The sequence below is a fragment of the Schistocerca americana genome, chromosome 11, assembly GCF_021461395.2.
Source record: "Schistocerca americana isolate TAMUIC-IGC-003095 chromosome 11, iqSchAmer2.1, whole genome shotgun sequence".
In the NCBI taxonomy this organism is placed as follows: domain Eukaryota; kingdom Metazoa; phylum Arthropoda; class Insecta; order Orthoptera; family Acrididae; genus Schistocerca; species Schistocerca americana.
Window position 1 is genome coordinate 181729941 of NC_060129.1, and position 12269 is coordinate 181742209.

Below are 12269 nucleotides of genomic sequence, written 5' to 3' on the forward strand. Positions count from 1 at the left end.
GACGAGAGCTTTCAAATGCCCCCATAAATGAAAGTCAAGAGGGTTGTGGTCAGGAGAGCGTGGAGGCCACGGAATTGGTCCGTCTCTACCAATCCATCGATCACCGAATCTGTTGTTGAGAAGCGTATGGACACTTCGAATGAAATGTGCAGGAGCTCCATCGTGCATGAACCACATGTTGTGTCGTACTTGTAAAGGTACATGTTCTAGCAGCACAGGTAGAGTATCTCGTATGAAATCATGATAACGTGCTCCATTGAGCGCAGGTGGAAGAACATGGGGACCAAACGAGACATCACCAACAATGCCTGCCCAAACGTTCACAGAAAATCTGTGTTGATGACGTGATTGCACAATTGTCTGCGGATTCTCATCAGCCCACACATGTTGATTGTGAAAATTTACGATTTGAGCACGTTCGAATGAACCCTCATCTGTAAAGAGAACATTTGCACTGAAATGAGGATTGACACATTGTCGGATGAACCATTCGCAGAAGTGTACCCGTGGACGCCAATCAGCTGCTGATAGTGCCTGCACACGCTGTACATGGTACGGAAACAACTGGTTCTCCAGTAGCACTCTCCATACAGTGACGTGGTCAACGTTACCTTGTACAGCAGCAACTTCTCTGACGGTGACATTAGGGTTATCGTCAACTGCACGAAGAATTGCCTCGTCCATTGCAGGTGTCCTCGTCGTTCTAGGTCTTCCCCAGTCGCGAGTCATAGGCTGGAATGTTCCGTGCTCCCTAAGACGCCGATCAATTGCTTCGAACGTCTTCCTGTCGGGACACCTTCGTTCTTGAAATCTGTCTCGATACAAACGTACCGCGCCACGGCTATTGCCCCGTGCTGATCCATATATCAAATGGGCATCTGCCAACTCCGCATTTGTAAACATTGCACTGACTGCAAAACCACGTTCGTGATGAACACTAACGTGTTGATGCTACGTACTGATGTGCTCGATGCTAGTACTGTAGAGCAATGAGTCGCATGTCAACACAAGCACCGAAGTCAGCATTACCTTCCTTCAATTGGGCCAACTGGCGGTGAATCGAGGAAGTACAGTACATACTGACGAAATTAAAATGAGCTCTAACATGGAAGTAAGCGTTTCCGGACACTTGTCCGCCTAACATCTTTTCTTTATTTGTGTGTGAGGAATGTTTCCTGAAAATTTGGCCGTACCTTTTTGTAACTCCCTGTTAAGACAAGAAGTGTCTGGCGCACTTGTTAGACCGGTTACTGCTACTGCAATGGCAAGTTATCAAAATTGAAGTGAGTTTGAATGTGGTATTACAATCAATGCACGAGTGATGGATACAGAATCTGTGAGGTAGTGATGAAGTGGGAATTCTCCTATATCATCATTACACGAGTGTACCTTGAATTGGCGGCCGAGCGGTTCTGGGCGCTTCAGTCTGGAGCCGCGCGACGGCTACGGTCGCAGGTTCGAATCCTGCCTCGGGCATGGATGTGTGTGATGTCCTTAGGTTAGTTAGGTTTAAGTAGTTTTAAGTTCTAGGGGACTGATGACCTCAGATGTTAAGTCCCATAGTGCTCAGAGCCATTTTTTTTTGTACCGTGGATATCATCAATCCAGTAAAACATCATGTCTCCGACATCGCTGAGGCCGGAAAAAGATGCTGCAAGAATGGGATCAACGATGACTGAAGAGAATTGTTCAAAGTGACAGAAGTGCTACCCTTCCACAGACAGCTGCAGATTTCAATGCTGGACCATCAACAAGCGACAGTGTGTGAACCATTCAACAATAGATCATTGATATGGCTTTTAGAGCAGGAGGCCCACTCTTGTACCCTTGATGGCTACACAACACAAAGCTTTTCCCCTCACCTTGGAGCGTCAACACCGACAATGGACTGTTGATGACTGGAAACATGTTGCCGTGTCATACGAGTCTTGTTTCATATTGTATCGAGCAGATGGATGTGTACAGGTCTGGAGATAACCTCATGAATCCATGGACACTGTATGTGAGCGGGGGACTGTTCAAGCTTATGGAGGCTCTGTAATGGTGTGGGGCATGTGATGTCAGAGTGATATGGGACCCCTGATACATCTAGATATGACTGATGGGTGACATATACGTAAGCCTCCTGCATCCATTCAGTTCATTGTGCATTCCGACAGACTTTGTCAATTCCAGCACGACAATGTGACACCCCACACGTCCAGAATTGCTACAGAGTGACTCCAGGAACACAATTCTGAGTTCAAACACTTCCGCTTGAGGATATCTGGAATGTCTTGCAAGGTGCTTCGGAAGAGATCTCCATCCCCTTGTACTCTTAGGATTTATGGAGAGCCCTGCAGGATTCAAGGTGTCAATTCCCTCCAGCCCTACTTCAGACATTAGTCGAGTCCATGCCACGTCGTGTTGTGGCGTTTCTGCTTGTTCATGGGGGTGACTACAACTACAAGAAGGACACCGAAACCACCCATTTTCACAGCACACCCCAGCATGTTGTTTCTCACATTCGGTTTTAACAGAAAACCTGTGCATTGTTGTTTGAAAAACATTATCGCCTATGGTCCTAAAATTGTTCATTCCAGTATGGTACGAAAATTTAAAGTAAATCAATAACTTTTCGAAATTTTAGGCATATCACATATCTATTTGTTTATTATATACATTAAAAATATACGAGGTGTGACAATAAAGTAATGAGACTGATTTTCTTTGCGAGACCCACCAGGGTAGCCGAGAGCACTAATGCACTGCTTCCTGGACTCGGGTAGGTGCCACAGCGGATTAACAACGATGGCTGGTGTGCTGGCCAGCCTGGAAGTGGTTTTTAGGCGGTTTTCCACATCCTACTTGGTGAATACTGGGCTGGTCCCCACGTCCTGCGCCAGTTACACGACTCACAGACATTTGCAACATATTCACACTATTTCACGATTTACACTAGATGCAGGTAGCTGGGGTACAATAATTCCATCCAGGGGGGTATGGGGTGGCGGCAGGAAGGGCATCCAGCCACCCCTTAAAATTAACCATGCCAAATCCGTACTTAACCCTGCTGACCCTGCACACAATGCGGGATAAAGGCAGTAGCAAAAGAAAGAAAGAAACAGATTTTCGTTGTGAGATGTGGCAACCCTGCAGACTTGCATAGGCACAATATCTTTAACGTTGGTCTATGAGCTGCTTCTAGTCCAAGCAGAACATCGATGCAACTGGTCATTTGTGAGTTGTGCTGTAATAAGTTGACACGAGTTTGTGTCTCTCATCACAGAAATGGAACTGCATAATATTGCACAACGGTATGCCATTTCTTTTTGTGATGGGTGCAAACATGACGACAACTTAAGGTAAGCTTCAGAAGAGTTATGGAGAGGAGGTTATGTCCAGAGCTCAAGCTTTTAATTGGGATAAAATGTTTAGTGAGGGCAGAACGAATGTTGAAGATGAAGACCCCAGTGGACGACCATCAACCCCATGGACGGATGAAGAGGATGATGATGCTTGGTTTGTGGGGCGCTCAACTGTGCAGTCATCAGCGCCCGTAAAATCGTCCCAGTTTTTATGCAGTCCAATTTTTACTCAACCCAGTCTAGCCACTGTCACGAATGATGATGACGATGATGATGATGATAATGAAGGAATGATGAGGACAACACAAATGGCCAGACACCAGGCGGAGAAAATCCCCAACACGGCCAGGATTCGAACCTGGGACCTGGTGATCCACAGGCAGCAATGCTAGCCACTAGACCACGAGGCTGTGGAGATGGTTCAGAAGATAATACTGGTAGCATTTCATTCCACTTTTGTTCGAGAACATTAGAGGCATCTATAAGGTGTTTAAAAAAAGAGTAACAGAAAACAGGATTGGTCAAAACTAGAGAAAAAAAATGTTCCTATACCTACATGTCCTGAAACCAATGCCTGTCGAGATGTGGACTAATCCATCCTCTGATACCCATCTATCTGTAATGAAGAAGTAGACACAATGGGCAGCGCCGCTTGTGGTTGCCACACATCCTTCAGCCTTTCTCAGGGAATTATGCACACTTTCAGATATACCTACATCTGTTCAGATTATGTCACATGCTTTGGTCACACGATCCGGTAAGACCTGCGCATTATCCATGGGGTCAGCAAACAACAGTCTTTTTAATGTCTCCTAAATGCCTCTAGAGGCAGAATTCCAAGGGATTCAGTGAACGTGGCGCTCCTCGACCTATCCTTCAGCCACGGAACGTTACAGTGATGGGCTGCTGCTCGACCAGTAGAAAATAAGGTGGTTTCCCATGGTGGGAAAACCACAGTCCTTGTCTTTGTGCAAGGGTAACGTTCTCCCACTTTTTTTTCTTGTTGAGTCATCAGTCTTCTGACTGGTTTCATGTGACCCACCACGAATCCCTCCCCCATGCCAACCTTTTCATCCAAAAGTATCACCTGCAATCTACATCCCCCATTATTTGACGGATGTATTCCAATCTTGTTGACTGGAATACTCTCTTTCAAATTCTAAAGGTGGCAGGGGTAAAATACAGGGAGCGAAAGGCTATTTACAATTTGTACAGAAACCAGATGGCAGTTATAAGAGTCGAGGGACACGAAAGGGAAGCAGTTGTTGGGAAGGGAGTAAGACAGGGTTGTAGCCTCTCCCAGCTGTTATTCAACCTGTATATTGAGCAAGCAGTAAAGGAAACAGAAGAAAAATTCGGAGTAGGTATTGAAATCCATGGAGAAGAAGTAAAAACTTTGAGGTTCGCCGATGAAATTGTAATTCTGTCAGAGACAGCAAAGGACTAGGAAGAGCAGTTGAATGGAATGGATAGCGTCTTGAAAGGAGGATATAAGATGAACATCAACAAAAGAAAAACGAGGATAATGGAATGTAGTCGAATTAAGTCGGGTGATGCTGAAGGAATTAGATTAGGAAATGAGACACTTAAAGTAGTAAAGGAGTTTTGATATTTGAGGAGCAAAATAACTGATGATGGTCGAAGTAGAGAGGATATAAAATGTAGACTGGCAATGGCAAGGAAAGCGTTTCTGAAGAAGAGCAATTTGTTAACATCGAGTATAGATTTAAGTGTCAGGAAGTCATTTCTGAAAGTATTTGTATGGAGTGTAGCCATGTATGGAAGTGAAACATGGACGATAAATAGTTTGGACAAGAAGAGAATAGAAGCTTTCGAAATGTGGTGCTACAGAAGAATGCTGAAGATTAGATGGGTAGATCACATAACTAATGAGGAAGTATTGAATAGGATTGGGGAGAAGAGAAGTTTTTGGCACAACTTGACCAGAAGAAGGGATCGGTTGGTAGGACATGTTCTGAGGCATCAAGGGATCACCAATTTAGTATTGGAGGGCAGCGTGGAGGGTAAAAATCGCAGAGGGAGACCAAGAGATGTATACACCAAGCAGATTCAGAAGGATGTAGGTTGCAGTGGGTACTGGGAGATGAAGAAGCTTGCACAGGATAGAGTAGCATGGAGAGCTGCATCAATCCAGTCTCAGGACTGAAGACCACAACAACAACAACAACAACAACAACATTCCAATCTCTGTCTTCCGCTACTGTTTTTGCGCTCTACAGCTCCCTCTAAAACTTAACTCTAAACTCCTCCCGAACAGGCCATGAAGGCCAATGGTACAGACCGGCCGCCGCGTTATTCTGAGACCACATGCGTCACTGAATACCGATATGGAGGGGCATGTGGTCAGCACACCGCTCTCCCGGCCGTGTGTCAGTTTCTGAGACCGGAGCCACTACTTCTCAATCGAGCAGCTCCTCAGTTTGCCTCACGAGGGCTGAGTGCACCCCGTTTGCCAACAGCGTTCGGCAGACCAGATGGTCACCCATCCGAGTGCTAGCCCAGCCCGACATCGCTTAGCTTCGGTGATCTGACGGGAACCGGTGTTACCACTGCGGCAAGGCTGTTGGCCTACAGCTACTTCTAGTACCATGAAAGTCATTCCCTGATGGCTTAATAGATGTCCTATCATTCTGTCCCTTCTCCTTGTCAGTGTTTTCCGCATACTCCTTTCTTTTCCGATTCTGGCCGGCCGCGATGGTCTAGCGGCTCTAGGCGGTCAGTCCGGAACCGCGCGACTGCTACGGTCGCAGGTTCGAATCCTGCCTCGGGCATGGATGTGTGTGATGTCATTAGGTTAGTTAGGTTTAAGTAGTTCTAAGTTCTAGGGGACTGATGACCTCAGATGTTTAGTCCCATAGTGCTCAGAGCCATTTGAACCATTTTTTTCCGATTCTGTGCAGAACCTCCTCATTCCCTACCTTATCAGCCAACATAATTTTCAGCATTTATCTGTAGCAACATATCCAAACGCTTCGAATCTCTTTTTTTGCGGTTTTCCCACAGTTCATGTTGCACTCTCGAACAACCCTACCACAGAAAGGTCAAAATTTAATAATGATTGCGGTGTTGCTCACGCTGGTAAATACTGCATTTTCGGGCAACAACAAAGTTATTATGTGGCAGGTGTCATTAGAGCACAGTTAATAAAGTCATTTCATGTAATAATGAATAAACTAGGCATTCATCTTTTCTTGTTTCCCACGCTGGTCTCGTTGTAAAATCATGGCTCAATCTCCGGAAATCCCTTAGGTGGTGATGATTCCAAGCTCGAATGCAAAGAGGCCTAGGTTTTATTCTGCGATATTCAAAAGTTTTGTAGATACACTTCACAAACCATTCTTGAAGATTACACTTTTGCAGGACAATGGTGATGTAAAAAAGTAATCAGCACTCCGAATTTAAGTTACACTTCCTTTTTATTAATTTTGTTGCAATATCGCGTAACACACAAAATATCACTTCACAATACAGAACATACCTGACAACATCTTCCTCACTGTTAAAGCTCACATTTTATAAGCTGACTACGTTATGCGTCTTTCCAACATGACGTCCAAGACTTTTTTCAAGGTCCGACTCTCTAACTAACTAATAATCGCTTACGCGCCCAAAAATCAGAGTTACAAGTACGACAAAGATCATAGTGACAAAAGAAAGAATACACATAAGAATAATATCATTGCAACATAAACATATCGATGTATCAAAGTACCTCTACATTAATGAAATCAAATCTGAATGTTGTCTCAGAAATATGTTAATTACTTTACAGAAACACAGTAGAATATTGCTCGTATCGAGAGGTTGAGTTGCGGTGCCGTAATGGTTACGTAATTGAAGTACCATTACAACTCCCATACAATGCTGTGCTCCAAACGAACATTCTCAGAAGTTTCTTCCTCAAATTGAGGCCTATGTTTGATACTAGTAGACTTCTCTTGGCCAAGAATGCCCTTTTTGCCATAGCGAGTCTGCTTTTGATGCCGTCTTTGCTCCGTCTACCATTGGTTATTTTGCTGCCTAGCCAGTAGAATTGCTTAACTTCATCTACTTCGTGACCATCAATCCTGAAGTTAAGTTCCTCGTTGTTCTCATTTCTGCTACTTCTCATTACTTTCGTCTTTCTTCGATTTACTCTCAATCCATATTCTGTACTTATTAGACCGTTCATTCTATTCAGCTGATGATATAGTTCTTCTTCACTTTCACTCAGGATATCAATCTCATCTGCGAATCGTGTCACTGAAATCCTTTCACCTTGAGTTTTGATTTCACTCTTGAACCTTACTTTTATTTCCCACGTTGCTTCTTCGATGTAGAAATTGAACAGTAGGAGCGGAAAACCATATCCCTGTCTTACACCCTTTTTAATCGGAGCACTTCATTCTTGATTGTCCGCTCTTATTATACCCTCTTTACTCTTGTTACCCATCTCTCCCTATAGCTTTCACCTATTTTTCCCACAATTTCGAACATCTTGCAGTATTTTACATTGTCGAACGCTGTTTCGAGGTCGACAAATCCTATGAGTGCGTCTTTATATTTCTTTAGTTTTGCTTCCATTATCAACCACAACATGAGAAATGCCTCTTTGGTGCCTTTACCTTTTCTAAAGCCAAACTGAGCATCATGTAACACATCTTTAATTATGCTGGTAATTCATCGCGTAGAAATCGGTGACACGCACCACCTGGTAATCTGTATGATAAACACTTATGATAAAGAGTATGGCCCTAACTCAGCTTCATGATAGCGCGAACATTTTCGTAACTCCAGGCGTTCGTGTTGTGTTAATTTACTGTGCCACCTTATGTCAATTGTGTCTCGCCTGTAAATGAAATGTTCGCTGTGAACTACGGATTTTCGACAGTTATTGGTTTCCAGACACATCCTTATATATAAAATTCTCGTGTCACAGTGTTAGTTGCCATACTCCTCCGAAATGGCTCGATCGTTTCTGATGAAATTTTACATGTATATTCGGTACGTCTGAGAATCGGTCGTAATCTATTTTTCATACCCCTAAGTGATAAGGGTGGTCAATCCCAAAATATTTTTCTTATTTTTTGGACAGAACTTTTTATTCTTATTTTTTTATGATATGTCATTACAAAATACACGCAATCCTAAATTTTCACCCTTCTACCACCAACCCCTATTTTTTAATATCGATTTTAGTAATTTAATAATTTTCAACCCCAGTCGATAACTGATCAATTATCACTTGATCAGTTATCCCCGCCAGGTGTCTACCGGCGATAGTCTTTCACTATTTCGATACATGGGTAATTGAAGAGAACGTACCATAAGCAACGATTCGAATATCCCTCTTTGAATAGACGTAACTAGACCGAGAAGTTTAACTAGGTAGCACGCGTCATTCGCCAAAACGACATTTGGGCCTAGCGCACAAGCACCGATTTTTATCGTACGGAAATATATCGTACGATCAAATTCTTTTAGTGGAACAAAGAAGTTCCTATGCTCTCCTTTGTTCCTCTAAAAGAATTTAATCGTACAATATTTTTACGTACGATATAAATCGATGCGTGTGCACTTCGTTTTAATGCTGGCGAACACGTTTCGACACGAAATTGCCGCCATGTTTGTGTGCTCATGGGCGAGCTGTGTATCGGCTGCAATTGTTAAATCCGCGCGATCTGCCGTAGAAACGCCGGAACTAACAGTGGCCGATACTGCCGGACTTCCCCCTAAGCCTTTTCTCACTCCCTGCACAGTTTTCGGCCATTATTATTGTTTGTATCATGAGCTCCCGCGAACAACGGCTATTGTGTTACACGTATACATTATTCTTATATGGCAAAACAACGTTTGCCGCGTCAGCTATAACATATAAAGATTTTCAGAGGCGGAATGAAGGTCACCGGGTATAGTTAGTCATACTGTAAAATGATCTTAGAATGTCTGAACAAATAACTATTGTATTCAGTAAATCACTTTTATTCTCGATCGATATCACCTTTACAGTTCTTAGACCATCACCCCTCAGTGCAATCAGAAGTCAGCTAGTACCCTCGCACTCCCCCCCCCCCCCCTCCCTCCCCTCCCCTGCCATCTGCTGCCGCACCCTCCACAACATTACCCCACCAACTTTAGCACCTTACTAAACCGTATATGAAAGACTTTTTTTCGGACCACTGTTATTTTTAAAACGATGAAAGATGAGTGATATTTAGTTTGTGTGTGTGTGTGTGTGTTATAATGAACGACCAAGAAATTTGTGGTGCCTCGCAAATGCTACCCACAACTCCTTCTCACATAAGAAACCTAGGCTGGCCGGTGTGGCCGAGCGGTTCTAGGCGCTTCAGTCTGGAACCGCGCGACCGCTACGGTCGCAGGTTCGAATCCTACCTCGGGCATGGATGTGTGTGATGTCCTTAGGTTAGTTAGGTTTAAGTAGTTTTAAGTTCTAGGGGACTGATGACCTCAGATGTTATGTCCCATAGTGCTCACAAGGGAACCTCCCCATCGCACCCCCCTCAGATTTAGATATAAGTTGGCACAGTGGATAGGCCTTGAAAAACTGAACACAGATCAATCGAGAAAACACGAAGAAGTTATATGGAACTATGAAAAACATAAGCAAAATATACAAACTGAGTAGTCCATGCGCAAGATAGGCAACTGCAAGGATAGGGTAACTATAGGAGCGTAGGAGCGCCGTGGCCCCATAATGCCGGCACGGTAGCTCAGCGTGTTCGGTCAGAGAGCTGGTTGGCCTCTGTAACAAAAAAAACTGAGTGGAAAGATCAACAAAACGAACTTGACCGGATGTCATGTGACGTCCGCAACGATCAAACACATCGATCAAAAAAAAAAAAAAGAGGGCTGCGTGCTCTCTGTAATAAAAAAACTGGGTCAAGGAATCAACGATGAACTTGAACGGATGTTTTGTGACGTCCGCCCAGACCAAACGCAACGAACAGTATCGAACAAAATGAATTAAAAAAAAAAAGGTTAGCTTGAGCAGTTGCGGAAAGAGAGGTCCTTGGTTCGAGTCTTCCCTCAATTTAAAACTTTAATTTTTTATTTTCAGACAGTTATTATCTGTCCGTCCGTCCGTGACAAACTCTTTATGTTTTCATCACTTTTTTGGGAGTGATTATCACATCCACAAGAAAACCTAAACGGGCAATGTAGAAGAATCTTTTTACCCATTCGCCAAGTGTACAAGTTAGGTGGGTCGACAACATATTCCTGCCATGTGACGCACATGCCGTCACCAGTGTCGTATAGGATATATCAGACGTGTTTTCCTGTGGACGAATCGGTTGACCTATGACCTTGCGACCAAATGTTTTCGGTTCCCATTGGAGAGGCACGTCCTTTCGTGTACTAACCGCACGGTTTTGCGGTGCGGTCGTAAAACACAGACACTAAACTTATTACAGTGAACAGAGGCGTTAATGAACGAACGGACAGATCATAACTTTGCAAAAATAAAGAAAGTAAACTTTTCGCTCGAGGGAAGACTTGAAGCAAAGACCTCTCGTTCCACAGCTGCTCACGCTAACCACGGGACCACGGCGCTTCTCAGCAAACATTCTCCTTGATGTTGCCTATCTTTCTCATGGACTACTCAGTTTGTATACTTTGCTTATTTTTTTTCATAGTTCCACACAACTTTTTCCTGTTTTCTCGATTGATCTGTGTTCAGTTTTTCAAGGTCTATCCACTGTGCCAACTTACAACTAAATCTGAGGGGGGTGCGCTGGGGAGGTTCCCTTGAAAGATAAGTAGTAGAGGCAGTATTGGCTCGCGTGTTCCTACATTTCTCCTGAATCCAGTATGATCGCCCACGAGATCGGCTTTTACTAGTTTTTTTCCATTTTTTGCTAAATAATTCGTATCAGTACTTTGCAATGGTGACTTAATAAACTGATAGTTTGTTGATACTCGCATACTCGCACCTGCCAGTGCCCGCTTTGTTTGGAAGCGGAATTATTACATTAAGAAAGCTAACTACCCGCAGTGGGGGTTCAGACATTCAAACCATGCTTCCCCTGCATTACTCCTCTCCACTGCGGCGCTTACTTGACCTGCACGCTGCAACCCCATTTAAAAGTTGAGATATGTACACTGTACTTACCGTTCGTAAATGACTTGATTACTGAACTTCATACTTCTCGACGGGCAGAAAATGGACGACTTCAGGCTGTCAATGTTTTGTGTCTAACCACTCTGACATTAATAGTAATAATAATAATAAAACTGTATACAGCACTATAGTAGCCCTGATGTAGTTACTGCTGTGTCGTGCTGTCATTTAATTCATTTATCAGTTTCGAAGCGAGTAATGAAGCAATTTCTTGACTGATGCAGGTACTACCTACAACTTTCAGAAGACATTTTCTTGAGATACTTATCATTTGCTGCGTATATGTCTCACTTTTATCATCAGCGATATACGAGACAAAGAATATGATTGTAGTGGTAATGCTACAAACTGAGAAAAAGTAATTACTCACAACTTATGTAATCAATATTAGAGTCTTACATAATTGTGATATTATAAGGTGTACAACTTTGCTTCCACAGTTTGCCGATAGGTGGCGACAACGGTAAGCAGAGGTCGAAAGTAACAGATCGCAGACGTCAGGCAGTTAGCTTGCACCTCGGTCAACATAACCTCATTCAAACATTAGTCGATTTCTGCCTGCATCATAAAGTTGTTCTCGATTGAAAACGTCAGTTTACGAGCCTAATTCTCGTCATTTGCGGGAGGTGTTACTGTTTTGTTTCAGTACGAAGAAAACAGCGGCTGAGTCTCATCGAATGCTCTCAAGTACGTATGGTAAGGACGCTGTTACTGAAGGTGTGGTGTCACCGCCAGACACCACACTTGCCAGGTGGTAGCCTTTAAATCGGCCGCGGTCCATT

The 12269-nt window shown here is 43.6% G+C and overlaps 1 protein-coding gene and 1 pseudogene across 1 annotated transcript in view; both read right to left on the minus strand.

Annotated features, from left to right (window-relative positions):
* LOC124553832 (probable cationic amino acid transporter) overlaps positions 1–12269 on the minus strand; it is a 673643-nt gene that overhangs the window by 638110 nt on the left and 23264 nt on the right. The gene's annotated exons all lie outside the window — the stretch shown is intronic.
* Positions 5819–5936, minus strand: LOC124554334 (annotated as a pseudogene).